Here is a 5580-nt window from a genome sequence, read left to right as displayed (position 1 = left end):
TTGGTTCGCCTTATGTTGATGGCCTCTTTAACTCCTCGCTTGAACCAGTTCTCTTCTTTGTCCAAAACACGGACCCCCTCCCAGTCAATCTCGTGCTGAAACGTGGCAGAATGTTCGCCAACCGGCGAGGAGGGTCTGGTGTGTTCATCCAAGCGAGTTTTAAGGGTTCTGGCACTTTCACCCACATACGTGGATGTGCATTCCTTGCAAGGCACCTGATATACAACTCCGCACTTGTCGAGCTTATTCGCTTTGTCCTTTGGTGCTACCAGGAGCGATCTAAGAGTGTTTTGTGGCTTGACGTGAGTGCTGATGCCGTTGGAGCGGAACAGTCTTTGCAAAGACTCTGTGACCCCTGCCACATAAGGGATGAACACATTGCCTTTTGACGCAATGGTATTGTGCCGAGGTAGCCTGTTTTCGTCCCGGACACTGTTTCTCGTAACTGTGTCCCAGGACCAGTCCTGATAGCCGCACACTTCCAGTGATCTGCGGACTCTGTTCAGTTCCTGCTGTTTGTCCTCCTCAGAAGACACAATGGTGTTTGCTCTGTCACTTAATGTCCGAATTACACCCAACTTATGTTGGAGCGGATGGTGGGAAGAGAAACTTAAATATTGTTCGGTATGGGTGGGTTTCCGATATACCTGAAAACTTAGATGGCCGTGATCATCCCGCGAGATGAGTACGTCGAGTACCAGAATCTTTCCTTCTTCTTCCTTCTCCATGGTGAATTTGATGGCCGGATGTTGTGAGTTGATATGGTTCGTGAAGTGATCAATTTGGTTCTGTTTTATGATCACGATGGTGTCATCCACGTAACGCCCCCAGAACCTAGGTGGCTCAGGGCATGATGACAGCGCTTTCTTCTCAAAATCCTCCATGAAGAGGTTAGCGGTGATTGGTGAAACCGGTGAACCCATGGATGCACCCTCAAGTTGTTGATAAAACTCACCGTCGTACTGGAAATAAGTGGTGGTCAAACAATATTCCAGTAGGAAAAGGAAACCTAGATTATTTATGAGAAAATAAACTTAAAATATTAAAAAATTGAATATTGTCAGGTTGTGATAAATAATTAAATAAACATTAACCGCACATTTAATAGCGGCACATGTTCAGTGCATGCTTGCTTGTAAACAAATCAATCGGGACTTCCCCGGCCATCAAACAGCGATCGTTCGGAAAGCATGCAAAAAGTGCATGATTTCCTGATGTTGCATTTACAAATATTGCAGAATTAACTTCAATTCTTAGCAGGTGGGTCAAAATTTTGGGGCTTTTATTATCTTAAAAATATAAAAGAGTAAAAATTTCTTATTTTTATCATCAATTAATGATAAAATTTCGAAGTTTTGTCTGCGTCCACATGCATGTGACATGGACGCAAAATAATTGATTAGCCATGTGAACTCCAAATTTGTAAAATACGCGTCTGGATGCACACTAACAAGAAGCCTGATGCAGAACCATCTCAAGAGTTAAACCAGTAAAGTGCTGTGTGTTTTGATTTATTTACCAGTCTTCAAATTGTCGGTTTCAAGTGCAATATCTGTAAAAAAAAAAAATCCGACCTACCGACCCAACTGTTTCATAAGCCTCTATGGACAAACAAACAATTTTTTTTTGGCCTAAGGGCAATGTCGGGGATTATAGGTCACAATCGATGGGGAGAGATGAGGTCCGACCAGGTCCGACCGAGTCTCCTACACAGGTTACGCTCCCTGTGGAGGGGCGGAACCAAACTGGCTGATGTGGAGACTAAGCCAGTTTGCGTCGGTCTGATACTCGTCTATCCTCGTCTTTGACCATGCGCAGATCAGGCTGGTCAGGAAGATATTTAATATCCCGAATTTATAATATGCCTACCAGTTCCATCTATAACCGATTTGCTAGAGAATATTTGTTACCATGTTTAATAAATTCGTATTAAGCGTATAATAAAATGTAGCCAAATGTATATTTGTGTACATAGTGTGTGGATTCACTCTTCTACGGACTTGGCTACTAAGCATGTCGGGAAGGATATGGCGGTATGCTGACCTGGGTCAATATGTTCTGGGCAGATGAGGTCCGACCAATTGTCTACGACCTTGCGTGCGATCATGTGTGACAGGCAATTCCCGATAATAATAGTAGTTCCCTGTGTATGTCTGCAATCATAGATTGAATACAATACCGCTTTTTTCAAAGATACTTATGATATGGTTCAATGCATAGATACCGAATAGACCATGTAGAAGCTGTGTGTTTTGCCGAAAGGAACTGTATTGTGTTATAAACTTTAATCATTCTTTTGTCTACCTGTGATAAACGGGTGATGGAATGCAGTTTAAAATTTCCGCCAAGGCCGAATCATTTCACATTTTGGGTGCATTGTAGCCGACGGGGACACAACTAAAGGCTGCTAGTCAGGTGTAGGAATACGTGAATTTGGATTCGTCTATACACGTATGTGTGCTTTGTCGCTCCCCGGGTTTTGACATAAATTACAATGACGTCGTGAATGACCCGGCGTTTTTATTTTATTATTAGAAAATTAATTATCGTCGTTTATTACGAGGCCTAAGAGCCATACCAGTTCAATTCATCAAAATTAATTTGTATTACTATTAAGGGTACTTGGCGATCAATTTCATGCAGGGGCGTGTTTGAAAAACGGTACAGCGCATAAAAGATACTATATAAAATTAACACCAGGGTTCGAACCACTGCCAAGGCACTATGAATGCTAAAGTGTGACAGGCGACGATGCCACGGTGCACACCGACATCGCCTGTAAATAATTACACTGTACAGCAGCGAATCTAAAATCAATACCCGAGATCAATATACGTTTATGTGCTATGCACGATTTGATATTCAGACGATAAATCTTTGGATACCGGGTTAGAAAATGATGAATATCTCCCGTCATTTTTGATTCTAAAGAAGCCAATTTTAAGCCTTGCACTTGAATATATGTGTTGAAAGAATATGATAGTCGTTAGCTTGGGTATTGAGAAAGAACCGTACGTTTTGAAATCAAAAACTGACGAAGAAACTATATTTTATATGTGCCGAACAAAAAAAGACAGCTGCCCTCATTCGTAAACACTCGGGTCACGGAAGATACACGGTACTATTATAGCGCAGCGTAGGCCATTGGTGGAGGCAGTCTAAAAGCAGATGACGTCATGAAGTATACAATGCTCACTGACATCTACAGAGGTCAGTCACCAGGCTATTGTCAATAGCCTTGGTCGGATGTCCCTCGGTCCATTATGCGTCTCAGACGGAACAAATAGCCATGCGTGGCTGTGGATTCAACCTACCATCATGGCGATTTCTGCCATGAAGATATCGGGGCGATGACACTGTGCGGTGCCTGTGTGGTCAATATCTTGCGATTTTCAAAGATATACATAACAACACATTTATTTTTGCTTTTGTTTATTCCTATAAAGATTACACAATAGCATGACATTTTGCTATTTCTGGGACAAAACCGTATGCGATCAATTTCTTTTTATTGGCACTGGTTGCAGCCTATGTATTCATTATACTCTCTTATCTCAGTTCCTCTTTCTAACAATCTTAGACATGTAAAATTTTCAGACTGATAGAGAATCCCGGGGGTGGGGGGCACTCACTAAAAATGGGTGACGGGGATGTGCGGCCACATTGACCCCCATATTTCCACTGCCTCTCACCTAATGACCCCCTTTTATTTTACTGAACTTCCTGTCACCCAATGACCCCCTTGTTTGTTTTCCAGTCACCAAAAAAATATGGGAAATTTTCTGATAGTCTCTCATTAAATTACCCCGTTTTTTCATTATTTTTTTGAATTTTGAAACTTTTTGAATGACCCTCTTTTTAATAAGATTTTCCCCAGTCTCTTTTGGGGGCCCTATCACTGAACCCCCCCCTTTTTTGGTGTCGAAAGACCTCTAGTTTCGAACTGCTGTCCGCACATATCCGTCACTTCCAAAGTCGAGTGCCCCCGGCAGAGAATTAGTTTGCTTTCATTCGTACAAGTGTTCAGAATCATTAAGAATGTTATCAATTTTATCATATTTCAGTTCCTTTTCTATAATAAGATGCCCTTGAGTTTTTATCGTAAATCTATTAAAGCTTGCAGCATGCCCTACATCCTGGCCACTGGCCTCATACCGCGTATCGTATACTATACCTCATAAATATTTATTAGGTAATCCAGACATCTTATTGGTTAATAATGCCAGCGTCGGAGTACGGTATTTTACTACTTCCCCGAGCCTGTGCAATTACGCGAATGCGGGAAAGTAGTAAAACCTTCCGCACGCGACTACAACACAGTGTCTCGACCCCGTGTGTCACCGTTTTTCAGACGTAGCATTATGCAGATGCGTTTATCCTAAAAATGGCTTCTGCAAAGGTTATTTTGGCGAGATAACCGAGTCTTTAAAAGAACATTAGAATAATATAGGTCTAAATGTAAATTGATTGAACAGAAATCATATAATTCAGCAAAATATTAAGACTGATAGAGAATCCCGGGGGTGGGGGCACTCACTAAAAATGGGTGACGGGGATGTGCGGCCACATTGACCCCCATATTTCCACTGCCTCTCACCTAATGACCCCTTTTTATTTTACTGAACTTCCTGTCACCCAATGACCCCCTTGTTTGTTTTCCAGTCACCAAAAAAATATGGGAAATTTTCTGATAGTCTCTCATTAAATTACCCCGTTTTTTTTCATTATTTTTTGAATTTTGAAACTTTTGAATGACCCTCTTTTTAATAAGATTTTCCCCAGTCTCTTTTGGGGCCCTATCACTGAACCCCCCCCCCCTTTTTGGTGTCGAAAGACCTCTAGTGTCGAACTGCTGTCCGCACATATCCGTCACTTCCAAAATCGAGTGCCCCCGGCAGAGAATTAGTTTGCTTTCATTCGTACAAGTGTTCAGAATCATTAAGAATGTTATCAATTTTATCATATTTCAGTTCCTTTTTCTATAATAAGATGCCCTTGAGTTTTTATCGTAAATCTATTAAAGCTTGCAGCATGCCCTACATCCTGGCCACTGGCCTCATACCGCGTATCGTATACTATACCTCATAAATATTTATTAGGTAATCCAGACATCTTATTGGTTAATAATGCCAGCGTCCGAGTACGGTATTTTTACTACTTCCCCGAGCCTGTGCAATTACGCGAATGCGGGAAAGTAGTAAAACCTTCCGCACGCGACTACAACACGGTGTCTCGACCCCGTGTGTCACCGTTTTTTCAGACGTAGCATTATGCAGATGCGTTTATCCTAAAAAATGGCTTCTGCAAAGGTTATTTTGGCGAGATAACCGAGTCTTTAAAAGAACATTAGAATAATATAGGTCTAAATGTAAATTGATTGAACAGAAATCATATAATTCAGCAAAATATTAAGACTGATAGAGAATCCCGGGGTGGGGGCACTCACTAAAATGGGTGACGGGGATGTGCGGCCACATTGACCCCATATTTCCACTGCCTCTCACCTAATGACCCCTTTTATTTTACTGAACTTCCTGTCACCCAATGACCCCCTTGTTTGTTTTCCAGTCACCAAAAAAT

The sequence above is a fragment of the Amphiura filiformis genome, chromosome 19 (assembly GCF_039555335.1).
Source record: "Amphiura filiformis chromosome 19, Afil_fr2py, whole genome shotgun sequence".
In the NCBI taxonomy this organism is placed as follows: domain Eukaryota; kingdom Metazoa; phylum Echinodermata; class Ophiuroidea; order Amphilepidida; family Amphiuridae; genus Amphiura; species Amphiura filiformis.
The sequence above is the reverse complement of the archived record's forward strand: the minus strand, read 5'-3'. Positions refer to the sequence as shown.